General features: G+C 34.1%; 1 protein-coding gene across 1 annotated transcript in view; it reads left to right on the forward strand.

The window, feature by feature from the left end:
- Window positions 1–13,308: 13,308 nt before the first annotated feature.
- Window positions 13,309–17,339, forward strand: part of LOC118269274 (metabotropic glutamate receptor 2) — a 212,100-nt gene continuing 208,069 nt past the window's right edge. The window contains exon 1 of the mRNA XM_035584299.2: window positions 13,309–13,619. The gene's annotated coding sequence lies outside the window, so the exon portion shown is untranslated. The remainder of the gene's footprint in view (window positions 13,620–17,339) is intronic.

Raw genomic sequence — 17,339 nt, forward strand, 5'->3', positions numbered from 1 at the left:
ACTCGTATGAATACATAGATTTGGTTTCTGAAATCTTCTGAGCGCAATTAAGTCAATAAAGTGCAAGTGTCGTTTAACGTTTTAACCAAAAACAACATGAATTTATTATGCATTTCTCTTTTAATTATCTCAAGAATGCCAACAAACTCGAGGTTTCGCTTCATACAATATGAAACAGACTCCATATTCCTTGGAAATTATACAGACAATGCTTGTCGATATCAATTACATACAGCTGGCACAATTTTCTGGTAAAATAAAAGCGAAACAATTTGCTGAGCGGCGATGGTAAGTGACGGTGAGACGGAAACAAAGGGATTGGCTTCGGGTCACGGTCAACGGTATGGGGATCATAATAGAAAGAAATATGAAGCTTTGTTCCCTGGATGGGGTTTACTACATTATTTATTTTTGTTAAAGCCAACAGTAGCATGAGAAATTAATGAGAGCTAAAAAAGGTTAAGGAAAAACCTTAATAAAATCTGAAAAAATATGCTGATATAACAAAAAATATTTACTGTATTACAATACAGTAAGAAGAGTAAGTACCGGTAAACTATGGCAACTTTACCGGGCCCTTGGCAACTTTACCATACTATAGGTATTCGGTATAAACTCATTTATCTAAAAATCTACCCACTAGAATTCTGTTTTGTAATAGAAGTATTTTTTAGACATTAAAAGGAAATATTTACTATATTTTGCGTAGACGTAAGACTGCTATTATGCCAGCAATGGCCGTCACAATGTATGCGTGAAAATGAGCTAAAAGTTAGTTGTTCCTAAATTGTGCTTACAGAGCCTTAACTATTTGTCACAGGTGAGTGAAATTTTGATCTTGTATGTATATTATAGTTGGGATTACTGTTGTAATGTCAGCAATTGCTTTTTCTTTAATTTATTGATAAATAATCGCTTCGGTAATGTTGACACAGGTTAGGTAAAGTTGCCACGGCCTGCTTTGTGGCAACTTTACCTACAGTTAGGGTTGGCAATAAATGTTTTTTTCTTGTTTGTGTGTATGTAACCATTTTCGAATACCTAAATTTCACAGCATAATAGTGAATATCCTGGATGATAAGATATAATGTATTTAATAATACCTCTTGTTTTACAGCCAAAATGGCTCCCATGAAACAAAACCGCAGAAAACTCGGAGCTAGACACTATAAAAATTATACGGAAGTGATGTTATAATTAGCTATGGAGATAGTGAAGTCATAAAATTAAAAAGTCAAGGATTAAACATTATTTTGTAGCCTTTTTTACAATTTTAAACATTACTACTTAAAATTTTAGAACTTAATTTAGTTTAAAAGGGAATAATATTTATGTTAGAAATTTGTGCGTTTTTTTACTTTAGGTTTAAGGTTTATTAATTTTTTTTTTAAATATACATGTCACCTAAAAAAGTTCCTCCTTTTTTGACAACCCCGAGCGTAACAAATTATTTGAATGTAAATTACGATGAAACCCGTGGCAACTTTCCCTAATGTCTGTGTAGCCGTTATCTTTATAGATTTCCTCATATTGTTTACATTATAATACGAAGAGGTCCTAGATGAAGCCCTCTGTACCTCAACAACTCTTTAATATGCAATACACGATGAATACGGCGCGTAGGTAAAGTTGCCAAAAATTTGGTATCTTTACCCATGTTGTTTTTTCTTTACTACGGCTAAAATAAGTGTTTGTATTTAATGACGATTACGGTAAAGTGAGCCAGATAGACTACAATTCTAAATATATAGTTTTGGTTTCTATGCGTCTTATGGTTAAAAATATATTTCGTGTTTTGTTCTAAAATATGGTAAAGTTGCCATGTTTTACGGTATCTATTCGCATCAACTACTACGTGAGTACTACGCGCTACGAAATGTTGCTACGATCGCTACGGCGTAGCAGCTTTTCGTAACGCGACGGCCATATTGCAAATCAAACACAATTATTTAGCTGAGGTATTAGATTCGGAAATAGCCTGACATTGGGAGCAAAAGTGAACAATACGTTTGCAATGGAGTTATAGGTCTATTTTCTTTAAAAAAAAAATCTGTAAACGAAAGTCATACGATATGCCATTGCCTTGATAACATCTGCCTCGCCTCAGGCCAACCTTGGGCCGCGCAAATAACTAGCAATATGCAATAGTACTATAATTTAATAAATCATTGTTTATTGCACCCGTACCCAAACCTTGACAATAAATACTTTTTTGTTTATTTTACTTAAATCGGTACAGAAATAAAAACTGAGGTAAAAAGATAGGGCCATGTCTTTTTATATGGTTTAGGGCTGTCGACCATGAGTTCATAAATTAGTTTTTAAATGTGAATAGTTAATAGGAACTAATTCACTTCTTAGGAAATTAAGCTTTAATTAGGGTTAGTGATTTACATTCATGCTTTACCGAGGTAGCAATAAATAAAACTAGAGTCTTATCTGTGTCTATATTTTATTAGACTTTTTTATAACATGATACTAAAAATAGATACAGAAAGTATTAAAGAATCCAGAATATTTGTCTCATAGCTTGCTAGCTTCATTTTAAAACTATTTTAAGAATGGCACGCGGGTGAAACTTTATAAAAATTAAAAACGGTTTCGCCAGTACCTGACAAAGAAGACAGCCCTGGCTGGCTCATAAACAAAGTATTTCATCATAAAACGCTGGCTCAATAACTAGGCACAGAATTTGTATATTAAATAACACAATAAGGACATTTTACTCGAAGGCTTTGTGCGTCACTTTTTACGCTCCGCTACTATCTCGCGCGATACTATCTATTACAGCATTTCGCTATCAAAATGGTATAGTTTTAGAAAAAAGGTTACATTTTACAACGTCCTTTTTTTGAGGGTGGAACTCATGCAATGATTTCTCCCGCTTTGGGTGAGGTAAGAGGGGGTGTCAGAGTGAGGCACTGGGATGCTGCCTCCTCCTTAGCTAGCATGACTGCTTCGCAGGAGAAGACGGTATCCCAGTCCCTCTTGCTCCGCATCATGGCCTGAACCAATGCCAGACGCAAGAGCACACTACCACCGTATAGTCAACCGTGTCCTCCGGGCGGTCTTCGCTGAGATGGCAACCTGATGTTCCCCGCCCAATCAGAAACAGGAAGCTACCAAAGCTAAATTTTACAAGGTCCTACGTATGTATAAGTGTATATAAACTCACACCTTTGTCATACAAGGAAGACAGAAACGTCAGAGCCTTTAATCTTTTAATCCTCTAAGTAGGCAGAGATTAAATTACGTTACCTTGGTAACAGTTACGTTACGCGCCTCATCTTCAAAAGACAATTACCTGATTACCATATTATTACAGTAAATACAATTGTAGACAACGTGCTATTTATAAAACAATAGCCCAATAACACTTCGTACAACCTTTTGTCAAACCTAAAGCCTTCGGCACGGCAGCCACACGACTAACGACCATAATAGTACTTTCTATAAGGGTGCTTTCCAGCAGGGATGTGCTATGTAGCAATGCCATGAAGATGTAATAGCTAAGCTGTGAAACTATATGACCGTTTTCACTGATACTAAGCTATGTAGCTGTGTGAGAAAGGTGCGCAGCTCGAGTATGCGATGTATCGATAGTAGGGAAGCTATCCATAGCATTTTTCCATATAAAATCAGTATAGCTGAGTCCGTTACCACCAGTACTATGCTATTTGAACCAATGAATATGATCATTCGAAGCCAAGCGCATCCACAGCAATGTAGCATAGCACATTTCTGGTGGAAAGTCAGCCTAATTGTCCTATAAGACCATAATAGTACCTAGACAAATATAGAACATTGTAAATTGTATCGAGTTGTTCCAACAGCTTCCATGAAGCACCAATTAATAGTTGTAACAATAGAAAGTTCGGATAGTTTGTCTCATTACTATTTCGGAGTATTGAGTACTTCTGGAGAGGACTTAGTACCTACTTGTAATCGAATTACTGAATTCTATTGATTTATGTAATCGTATTATGTTGAAAGTATATAATTTCTAAATTAGAAATGTCTATAATAAACTATTTTCTTTTGAACCTAAATAAATACTTAATAACATGAGTCTAATTATATATTATCCCTTTTTCAATCAGGTTCACAATACAACTCTACAACTCATCATTTCAAAGATATTTTTAGTATATTTTGCTAATAGTTTTAGTATGTTATAGGGTACATATTATTATCAACGTCGTCATTATCATCATTACATAACGCACATAACGTCTACAAGTCTCCATGAAACACACTAAATACTTATACATTATAAACTCAACTTTCAACATTTTACCATACAGTAGAATTTTCATTAACTTCCTACATACCGTACATAAGCACTTATCATAATTTACTGAAAAATGAACGTTTTATCTCGTAAGTCAAAATAAATGCTTTATACAAAACATAATACGGCCCACGGTGACATTCCGTATAATCTGAGCACCTACATGTATATTACGTTGAAATGTACAGTCGGCGAACAAAATAGATGTATGGAGTAACTCACAACTACTTCAAAACTTAGTTCAGAATATTCTGAGTGGTCTAGCCTTTTATACACGAGTACCTAGCTCTTACAATCGGGATTTAAGTAGTAAGTTTTTACGTGTGCCTTTGGAATATAAATTGTAGTAAGCTGAAAAGTTGTGGTTACGTCGTGAGACCTGTTTTGGTGTGCCTTTCTCAAATCTGGGGCTTGTGTTGGTTAAAATGTAGTTGTTTACTATTTTTGGACATAGAGAATTTTATAGATTTTTTGTTACTTAAAAAACTTTTTTGATATATTTTTTTTGTCATAAAATATTTTTTTTGCTTCTATACCAATTTCGTACCTTGCCTGTACTTTCACCTACTTCAGATTTCCACGACACATCATCTCATTCTTGTACCGCGTTGATGTTCCCACAGCGTTGCTTCGTAATCATTGTGCGTACTATGCTAGCTCTGGCGATGTAAGATGTATGTAATTGTACTCCATTCGTGAATATTCTTACGCCAAGTCAAGAAGGGGACACATTCTGCGTCTATCATAATTGTGTAGGATTTTCTGTTACAAAATAGACTAAGAATTTTGGTTACAAAATAGACAAAGGATATCAAAATACTCTGCACAGTTGGTGCGGTGGCCGGGCAACTGGCTGCGTGCAACGTGGATTCAAATACGTTTCGGGTTTGGGTGTCATAGGCATGTGAACTTGTATGTTTGTTTCACTCACGACACAGGAGAAAATCCTAGTGCAGGACAAGGATTAAAAAAAAAATAAAGACATCACAATTTCAGACCTGAAAGATAAATCAGACAATGCTAATGTTATTGCAAAATATACTGAACTATACAGTTCTTCTGATACTTATTCAAGATTGTATGTACTAAAACTCCAAAGACTTATAAACCTTCTACTTAAAAAGTGGCTTTAATAAATCTCTACCCATTTAAGTCTCGATGTAAACTGATATAATGGCACAATGTTTACGCACACTTCGTCCTTACGGCCGGGGCCGGCATTAAAACGGACATTTTGATGCCACGAAATTGATAATAACGTTTGATGTTGTGAGAGAGACCACTAAACCTGATTAATGGAGGAGATGGGACCACTTCATTGATGATTTTCTAACCAGATGTTTAGGCACTGGTGTCGTTATAGAAAGTATAAGCTTAACACTTTGACTGCCTTATATGTATGATAAAAATGGTTAAAACTCTACTTACATCAGATACCGATGGCTAACGGGCTACTAACTAACGCAACTTTAGGTTCTATATTTATGGATAACACACGTAATTATGTCTTTTTACCGATACTAGGTACAATGGTGGTCACATGTGCCTGACCATCACTACGTTAATGTTTGCATGAACCTGATGAGATCTGCTTTCTAGCTCTACCCCGGTGGGCAGTACCGGTGCTGGTACAAGTAGCCGAACAACATCAAATGCACCACTGACTAAAGGATTACACGTGTTGCGTCACTAAACTAATTTATGGGGTATTGCTTAGTGTTTTTGCTGGGTTCAAGTAAATAAATTTTAAAATGATCATGCAGATCTGTCCACCTAAACTACTAGCTTCTGGCAGCGTGCTTGGCCGCGTTTTGATGGGAGAAAAATTTAATTCAATTATACATAATAATAATACAGACTTCATTCATATTAACCACTTCTTAGGATCACAGAATAAATTTCATGCAAAAAATATCGTTTAATTTTTACTGACATTTTTGTGTTTTCAGTATAATTTTTCAGTTTTCAGTACGTGTTCTAGGAATGCAGTCAATTCAAATTTTGTATTACTATAAATATAATATTCTAGGAAAACATTTATAGTAGTACAAAATTTGAAAATCAAATTCGATGATTTTTCTTTTGTTTTCGCTGTACCGTGCAGTTTCATAACAAGATTAAATATTGGATTAAAACTTCATCCTTTTTCATTCTATTCTAGGAAAGTTTCATGGATGCTGTCAACAAAAACATTCATGTTAGCTTTTTAAATTGAAAAACTGGAAAAACATTACTGTTTTGATAGAAAAAGCACTATGACCTCGTTAAAATTGTATTCTAAGCGTAAGTGTGGGAGAGCCATGCTTTGGCACAAATGAGCCGGCTCGACCGGAGTGATAACACGGTCTCACAGAAAACCGACGTGAAACAACGCTTGCGTTGTGTGAGTGAAGTTAACGGAGGCCCAATTACTCCCTTCCCAATCCCTGACACCCCAATAACTGTTAAATTCTTAACTCTCAAAAGGTCGACAATGCACTTATAACACCTTTGGTGTTTCTGGTAACCATGTGCAGCGGCGATAACTTACCACCAGATGATCTGTCTGCTAGATTACCGGCTTATACCATAAAAAAATCTATATAATAATAATTTACGATTGCCTACTAAACTATAATACGTTTCAGCTAATAAATGAATAAAGTTAATGAATAGTTTCCATCATCCATCAGTCACCTTTATAGAGAAACTAGCGAATCAGGAAGGAAAACAAAAGGTTCATAATAAAGCAATCCATTAAAGTTCCAATGCCGAGCCTTAGTAAACCTCCACAGGTACCCTTGGGGAACACCGCAATGATTTTATTTGCTAAACAAAAAGAGATTCTCGCCAACTTATTATAACAACTATGTTTGTTTAAAACTTGTTGAGTTTTTGTAGGTACACCCACACATATATACTGCTTTGTTAAAACATTGAAATAATGGTCATACCTATGTAATAACATAATGTATATATTTCGTTACCATGTCACTTTAAAACAGTCTCTTAAATTAATTTCACTTTTTACACTTTAATGTATACTTACTACTAAGTTCCACGGTGTGAGTAAGGTAATCAATAGCATAATCCTCTTCCCATACTCAATTGTTAAATCCTGAAAACAAGGCACATGTATCGCCTCTGGTGTTACGGGTATGTATAAGAAGCCCCGATTACTTATCATCAAGCGATACGTCTGATCATTTACTGTCCATAAAAAGTTGGTTTAAACCTATTTTCATTTTGTGAAAATGTGAACTAATACACTGATCTCAAAGTTTAAAATATAGAGCGAGCATAAATGGCTACGTATATATCTATAGATCCCAAGTTTCTGAGAGTGTCGTAACGTTAATCTTCACAAATTCTCTCGTCCTAAAAGCTTTAGTAATCTAAACAAGAATATTTAAAAACCTAACACGTCTTATATTTCTTTGTTTCGAAATAAAACTTTTTATTTAGGTTCATACTTCATTTGGAGCACGTAACGGTCCTACGACAGAAAACACGTTTTTTTACATAACAACGCTTTTGCTATATATTTTTATATTTTCTAGGCAAATGTTTATTAGATTTCGTAATCATATTTTTGTGTGCTGAATAAAATATTCTTCAGAATGGACCTATAGTGGGGATGAAAATATTGGATATTGAATTTGTTACGAAATGGTAAATAGAATTATGTGTATAGTTGGATGAAGCCTGAGATACAAATATTTTTATATTTTCTTAATCAAATTTTCATATCAAAACAATATTTATTACTGGAGAATGGAGACGTCGCGCCGCCTTCTGATGCTGTAGGCTGCACGACGTTGCTGCCTTCCTAACACTGCTCAAGATAAAGAATCCTTCTGTGATCCGAAACTAGTAGAGCTTTTCAATTAATATACGTGAGTAAACCGTGATTTTTAATTAATTTACTATGTCTCACGACCATTATTATAAAAATTATTTCATAAAATATCAAAGTAATGGTCTTACTAGCTGTAGCATTGCAATGAACACGAAAATGTATGTTCAATAAATGTGCTAACAAAAAGCGCAATAAATGTCAACACCAATTAATTAATTTTATTAATTTTGATCATTATTCAGAACACGAGTCATATTCAACTCTTTTTAATGTAAATACGGGGATTGCATTAATTTCCTCGAAATGACAAATTCAATTACTTGTTTCATTATAAGTCTTCATACGTGAGTATTTACTCGCTGACGGCGGATGGTAAAGGATAAATAATATTATGATGTCTTTATTCTTGAAAGAAGATGACGATGCACATAATTATATAGGTAGCTTAATATCTACTTATAAGTCTAAATCTAATACAAATCTTTCATACAAATTGATAGTACAAAGTCTTTACCCTGTTCTCCTTTAATGTGATTCCAATCAAATGCAGAAGTGAACCAAATGTTGTGTATATTATGTAAAGGTACAAGACACTCATTATGAGCGAGGTCTGTATCAATACTATCTGCACACGTACTTAAGATTCTATTGCTGCCTCGTGGGTCCAGTTGATACCAGTGTGTTAACTATGTAAGGAGTCTTAGGTACAAATACCAAATTAGACAAAATATTATTTTTTGAGATTTTTCACTGATGGTAAGGAGACTGGAATTTAGGTCGGTGTATAGTCACAGCCTCACAGTCTATTATATGGAGTTCATTACATTATTAGAGAACCTCTATCACTTTAGTGTTTAAAGGGCGAGTTTTTATTTTAATATATTCCAAAAGCAACACAAATAAATTACATTCGACAGGATCATTAGGATTATTGTTTATTTGTATTTTACATGAGTTATTGTTAATTTTGAAAGTGCGACGTAGAATGAATATAAATCACTAAGTCTGAGGTCAGTTGGGTCTAATTTGGCTAGGCATTGTAAAGTGCGGGCCGTTGCATTGCGTACTCGCGTAGTGGCGTAGTGCTGCATAAGTGAGCAGCGTGTGCTGGTGGCGTATTATTTCGTGTAGTGCTGCGTATTAATGCTGAATTTAGAAATGTAGCATTGCGTATGCAATGAATCAAGCTTTGCAAAATTCACGCGTCCCTTGTTGCTGTATGCCTTTAATTTTCTGGTTTTTGGAGCCATGGTTATGGTTTAACACATGGTGCATTGGAAATACGTGTAATCGATGAATAGTTGTATGATTCGTGTAATCGCTGTTTAAAGTTAAGGTGGACTGTTTGTCGCTCCAATGCTTTAAAAATGAAAACACCGTCAGCTCACCACTAATCTTTGTAATGTACTGATGTACTGATGGTAGGTTCGTTCGGGAGTAAATAAACGACTAGTAATGCGTAAATACTGCATATAATTAGATGATTACATGTTTTTATAATACTCTACCTCACATTAGAATGTGTGAAAAATAACAAGCGTCCAATGTATTTATGTCTACAACAGTCTACACAAACACAACTTAGATTAAATGTCACTATTTACCTCTAACACTTAACTTGAAACTAAAAACAGCAAAACATACAATACGTCTGTTAGTCTAAATAAAAACTCCGGTCCCACAGTTCACTGGTTGTTCGGAATCAGGGCTGCCACTACAAAGTTGCACGACAACATATCTCGACGCTGTCACGCAACAACTTTTGTTTTAGCGCAATTTGATGTACAAAGCTGTTGCTGGTAGTTTATCTGTTGCGTATACATATGTACAATTGTATATACCGTCTTCGGGTTATATATTAAAAGATATAATTTTGAAAAGAGTTGATAGGTTTAGCAACAATTACGTTCTTAGACAAAAATGTGATATTAAGGGCTAAACTTGAGAACGGCTAGATTTTATGTTTGTTAAATAACGATACAATAAATAGCTAAGTTATTGGAATAGTGAGCGCTGGCGAAGCGCTAAAACTGGTACTTTTCTCTGGTAAATTGGAATAATCTTCCTCTTAATTCTAAATTTTTTTAATACTGCAGACTTTGTGTCTTACGTCTCAATATCTTGTAAGGTACGAGTCGTATCAAATAATTATTTTAACTACCACCATAAACAAACAAGATGTCCAATACATAACTCAAGTAAAAGCATTTGATCAGCCAAAATCTGTACCAATTGGTCAGCATTAGCAACAGCAATTAAACTAATCCGTGCATATTTTCTTTCTGGATACCCATTTGATTGCGCCATCGCGTCGTATCGCTTACTGGAGGAGTCTACCACACCCCGAAAATAATGGCTCAATTAAGCAGTTTCCTGTATGGTCCAAAAACAACATGGCTGCTGCCGTTCAAACCGCGTGATTGTTTTTCCCGCTCATGTGACTCGCAAGACGCGTCGTGGGACTTATAAGTATACGGTGACAGTTTAGGCATTAGGCAACCATCAACAGTTGTTACACAAAATTGATAGGAAATTAAGTAATACTGCGATGTAATCTAGTCTCAAAATAGCTTAAAAGTGATTACTTTTGACTGTCTACAGAAGACTTGGCTGGGCATTTTTATTTCCAAACCCCGAGGATAGGCATTGCTTGCGTAACCGCTTTCTATTTGGATAGCGCCTGGCCGTTTAATTTTGTAATTTTCAGCCTCCCAGTCGCGTAGGTTTAATTGATTGTGACGTCATCAGGTGGGTTATATCGCTTGTATAGTTATGTAAAGTTGTATTGTATGCTGGCTTCTCGAGAACTATATACAACTTATGTTGGATGTGCATATAAATAGTTCTTGTTAGGTATTGTCCTTCGTTGCTATTTATAGTTAGTATAGGAGTTTGTAGCCGTTGTGTGTATGTGTGTGTACCGGGAATTTTATTGTAGTATGCAGAAGAATACAATACATCGATGTCTGTGTACCACTTTATTGAACATGTAGTGTAAATAATTTTCACTAGGCTAGGACTAGCTCGACCGGAGTGATACCACGGCCTCACAGAAAACCCATGTAAACCAAGGCTTGCGTTGTGTTTTATAGTGTATGTGAGGTTATCGGAGATCTAATTATCCCTAATATTCCCAATCCCCGATTCCCCAACAACCCTTAAATTCCTAACCCCCAAAAGGCCAGCAACGCATTTGTAATGCCTCTGGTGTTTCGGGTTTCCATGGCCGATTGCTTACCTTAAGGTGATCATAAAAAAAAAAAAATTATAATTACGTAATTAAGGGTCTTGGGGGTACATAAAATTCAGGTGTTATAGCAGCATCCAGTAGTTGATATTATAATACAAATACTAATTTACTTCAATACAATACACCTACATTTCCAAATGTGTGATAAAACGTTGACACAGACTAAGTGCTTCGTCAAGGTCACATATGTTCAGTGAGTACCAAAAATAGCTCACAAATATTACACCGCTTACTTCTAGCTTTGACATTTTAACAAGAATACAAATTCATGTCTCTCAATAAAATTTTACCGCTTCAGGTACTAACACAAGCTTGTTTCATAAAAACACAAACAAAAAACATAAACATACATAGTAACTACTACATTCTGCAAAAGATATAAAACTCAGCTTAATAACTAACGAGATACACAAAAAATGTCGTACAAAAATAAAAAAATAAAAATGTCAAACAATAAAAAATATATTACAAAACACACGTCGAGTTCCCTGAGTTAACATTTACCGTGTAATTCAAAGTTTTTGCGGTAAAATAGCACGTGAGAGGCGGTAAATTACCGTCATTTACTTTTTACATAAGAACATAATTATATACATGAAGAGAAACGGTCATTCGAGCTTAGATGCTTAGCACAGCTCCCTTATTATATGAAACACCTCGAAATTACCGCCTTCATGATGGAAAGTAAAAAGAAATGAACATTAAATGTTCACCCTGAACCCATAAACAGTAAATAAACCCATTACAGATATAAATTACAATATTTTCGTAATTTCTTTTGAATATTAAATTGTGTTTAGATGAGGAAGTAATATGACTAAATTGAGCTTTATATCTTTTTATAAAATAAAAACCTTATTTTTTACAGAAAATACATTTAGGGAAAATATATCCAAATTAAAAGTTCAAGTAATTTCATATATAAAATTGTTCGTTACTGAATCATCTAAAAAGCAATGGATAATGAAATACACGAACAATAACATTATCACATTATCTACACTTTGTAACAATCTTAAATATTTATCAAATGCTACCCCCAAGCACGCAACACAACAAAAATATAACAATTTACCCACCATTTTGTTTCAACAACCACAAAAATTGTATTCACCAATCAAATCGACACCAGCAATTTATACTACGCTAACTCAAAAAGCGTACTTTACAGTAGAGGCGTTTAAAGGGAAAAACGTGATAACTTTTACATTAATTAAGATACTTTTTTGAAATTTGGTATGCTTAATATTTAATTTATTCATTGTAATATCTCATATTTATATTTCCTTACTTATTTCTATTTTTTGATTTAGCGCAAGTTAGCCGTATATAAACGTAATTCATCAAAAAAATGTTACATCTTATAGACGTCTAACTTATGTTAGCGTAGTGTAGTACGGGAGGTCGTAGTGCATGATCAATCATCTGATGCATATTTCAATATTTTTATAAAGAACATGTACTTACTTACAAAAAGAATAGTCAACGTACCATTAATAAACTAATTAATAAGTTAACACATAAGTATTTACTATGTAAAAGTCGCTAAGTCGTTCATTGTACAAACGAACAAGTATACACACGAACGCACTAAATAACGCTAACTATGAGTTAGCGCAGTGTTGCACAGATTTTGACCAAAGTGATCCCCGCGCACACTCCGCTAATAATAGTTGGCGTAATATAAATCGAGTGATTTCAAAAAGTACCTTTACTTAGCGTTTTATAAGATTTGTAACTTTCTTATTTTTGCATATTTCTTCTTAATTTTTTTATGACGTATGTAAACCCACATTTTAAGCAACTTGGCATAAAAAAAGTTTTTTCCAAATTTCGAGTTAGCGTAGTATAAATTGCTGGTGTCGAAATATTAGATGCGAGCCAATCAGAAAAACGTTCGAGATTCAAATTTCGAAGACACAGGACAACGTAAACCTAGCCGCTGCATAAAATAAGGTTATAAAAGTTTGAATGGCTAGGGCTGCCTGCGGGCACGGGTAGGCTCCCTACGCTCGGCAGTAGCTACCCGACAGCCGCGCGGGACACTTCTCCCGCCGAAGCCACCCGAAGGCACACGAACTACACATTCCACCTTTGAAAACTTTCCCGAAGTTCCGAATTCGTGTTTTGTTTTTCCAAATTCAAAAAGTGAAAGTGTGTTTGGTTTTAACGTGTGGTTTTGTTTCGAAATTTGAAATTGGTTTTTAAATGATTATCTGTGGCTGATTGTTATCAAAGAGGTATGTAATTTTTTTTAAGTGCCCACTGTAAATTTTATTTTTATAACACCTTCTTTAGTCATAGTTTGCGTTTAAAACTACTATAATTGAAAGTTTTTCTTCACATTAATTTGTAAATGTTCGTGACTGTGAACTAAAACAAGCCTAATAAATTACGGTAGTGCTTATTATTTTAAAGTACATAAATCTTACTGAACAAGTAACGTGTAACATGGTACATATTACCTATATATTTTCATCAAGTCTAGTAACTAGCCAGCCGTTATCACGGTTATAAATATTTTACATTGATTAACTTTTTGGTAGAATTAAATAAGATTAAGTACTTGATTGATTACTTTATGAATATTTTATCATGCTGTTAATTTTCTTAAGTACCTCTATTAAAGTTATCAACACATATGTATAGAATGCTGATAGGTATTCCTCAATTTTAGAAGAAAATTCTGGGGTGTCTTTCTTTTCAGACAGGGCAGTCTCACGTAGATAAGCAAATCCAGAAAAAAAACAATGTTAAGTAAAAAGAACTGAACGGTTAGAAATTATATAAAATATGATATTATCTATTATGACAGGTTAATTAAACAAAAGTTTATTGTAGGCCTTTTCGTGCATGTTAATCCATTAAAATTCTATTAATATTTCAGTTATCGAGTTATTCTCAGACTATATAAATATTGTACACTACTCAAGTAAATTACAACCTTTAGTCCGGTATTACAATAAAATGAGTTAACATTTTTGGTCTAAAAAAGGTTATCAATTAATTTATTTATCAATCTATTAAATTGAAATTAATTAAAATTATTTCAATCTTAATTTAGGCGATAGATTGTCGACAAGGAAAACTACTCGTAATATTGGTTTTTATACCTACCTAACTGTACTTAATTCGTAGTAGCTGTTGTACTCTTATCCAACGTAATCATACATATCGTATCGTCATGCCTTTAATCCCAAAAAGGGTAGGCAGAGGTTTTATTTGTGCTATAGGTTCCATATAATAGGGGGTGATACCTATCACCAATTCCAGACTCCGTGCTACTATTGAGAAAAAAATGGATATACCGAAAAAAGTCCAGCTTCGCCCGAACCGCAAATCGAACCAACCTCTTCTACAGTAATCACAATTGTGACCACTCGATCAACGAGGCAGTCTAAGAAGTAATCATTTTATATTCTAGATCGGAATAACTTCAGATTAATTGATAACTTAATAGCTACTTACAGTTACAATGTTATCAACGTATCTTCTAATGTTACCTTATCAGAAACCTAATAGTAAATTCTAATCATGAATAGGCACCAACTGTCTCGTTTCATAGATAAGCTCTATGTACCTCATTATTCTAGAGATGGCAATCTTATACATTTTGAGAGAAGATTGCTCTTGGAAGGTTACAAAACTTGTTAGTGGATACTCAACTGGGTACTTAATCTTGAAACCAGTCTCAATGACAATGCAATAAAATCTCAATAATGATTCAATGTCAAAACTATACAAGCCTAATCATAGGTGTTAAAATAGCATTCAGAGTACGAAATACAAAGTCAAACTCAATACCATTTAGTGCATTCAATAGCCACGCAATACGGATGCAACGGGCGCTAATGTTGCAACTTAAGTGTATGAAATTTTACAATATCAATGTTGATCGATCGGAATTATATTCCAGAGTAAGCCTCCAGAACTTATGGGTTTAAATATGGTTTAAATACATCTACGACAACAAACTGAGTCACTCATTTGCGTAAAGGCCATAATATCCGGATTTCACTTTTTTTATTTAAGTGGGAAAATCTTCCAATAATTTTTCCCGCCTTTGAGGAGGCGAGCGGGAGGGTTAGACTATTACAGATAAAAACCACCCTGTTTCTACTCCTGTCCTAGCAGAAAAAGGTACTTCTCAAAGCTCCCGTATCTGCTAAGCACCTGTGTCAGACCATAGGAGAGGATGCCGTAGCGTCTTCAAGTCAAGCCCCTTCTCAAACAGGGGACTTACAGCTGCAATGACAGCGAGCCTTTCACTTGACAGGCGACTTTGAGACCGCAGTATAAAAGGTTCAGGTCTATCAGTCATCTCTTAATTATTTGAAATATTTAAAGCAGGGTTACCAAATTAAAAGTACCCTTAATAGACGAGCATGCATGAAAAGACTGATGATGACTGTTAATGAAGGGAAAGAAGTATGTAAGATTCGTAGGAATTGGCGTTCCATTGTCTCTGCCTACCTCCATGAGAGACAGGCGTGAGATTATTATAATATATAAATATGTATTTATTTGTACATTACAAATAAATTGCTGGACTCAAAAATATTAACTTGTCCAGACCAAAACCTTCCTAACCAACAATTACCTTACCTTACCAAAGAATCTTTACGATTTCTCATTAGCTACCTATACATATATAATTTCAAGGGAACATATTATCGATTACAGTAAATTCTTATTGAAGCTAAAGGAAACGTCCTGGCATTATCCCTTAACCCCATTTTATGACACACGCGAGCAAATGTAATGAAATGGGAGAAAGGAATCGATTCATTTAAAACTACGCAAATACGACCGAATGTCCCATAATGTCATTACATTATGGTTGTTTTTTGAAGATGTGAATTTTCATTTCACCTGAATATCTTTGGGAATTTTCGTTTGTGCTTTTCTTCTATAACAGGCTTAAATTAAGATCACCAATTTTAATACAATAGGGATTATGATGGGGTATAAAAATTAAACATCTATTTAATCCGTCAGATAGTTATACCTATGTATAGATGTTTAATTTTAAAAATATTAAACACGTTTTTTTTATTTTGTCATAATATATAAGTAAACAATGCTTAGATAAAACGAATCAAAGTTTAGGAGTGGGAACAAATACGTAATTTCTAAGTGTAAAATTTACCTAGAAGACACGTCACGCGATAATTCAAATCGATATAATATATCTTCGAAAGTATTAGTTTCTGTAAGAAAATAAAAAATACGGGTCTAAAAATAATCTACAAGACCGACTTTAAAATATAAATTAGTCATCTACCCAATTATATTCACAAAATGTCACATCATTCTGATTGGCTATTTGGCCATTAAAAATGTAATTAACTACTTATACTTAAAGTCGAGCCTATTTACCATATTATACAGGATGCCTACACTATATTGTTTTATTACATACAACACATAACTCAATTTTCCTAAACTCAAACAAAATCGAAATTAATTCATCCTAATCAAAGAAATTATTTCCATATCATTGGGTTTTAATTAATCTTTCATTAACCAAAAGCCTTATCACAGTCTCAGTAAATAAAGGTAGGAATATATTCTGTGCCTAAATCAACGTACCTTTAATAAAAGTTAGGGTTACTAGATCAAATAAATTATCGTTACACATTTACCTTCGCATGTTAGATAACCTCTGTGGTTTGGACCTGTGTTAGACTTCTATTACTACCTTGTTTTATTAGGGAATTCGATTTGTAGACATACTAGTAGTTTTACTGAAAAAAGACATTTTTGGTAGATCGGTTGAGAAGTTACTTATATTACTTTTATAGTTTGTTTTATTGGAGTAATACTAATTATATATTTACTAGCCACCAGCCCCAAATTTGCATGGGTGCAATAGTTAAATAATTTGCATGTATTATACATATAAACTTTCCTCTTAAATCATTCTATCTATCATACAAAAAACGCAATAAAATCCGTTG

Source organism: Spodoptera frugiperda, chromosome 2, assembly GCF_023101765.2.
Source record: "Spodoptera frugiperda isolate SF20-4 chromosome 2, AGI-APGP_CSIRO_Sfru_2.0, whole genome shotgun sequence".
Taxonomy (NCBI): Eukaryota; Metazoa; Arthropoda; class Insecta; order Lepidoptera; family Noctuidae; genus Spodoptera; species Spodoptera frugiperda.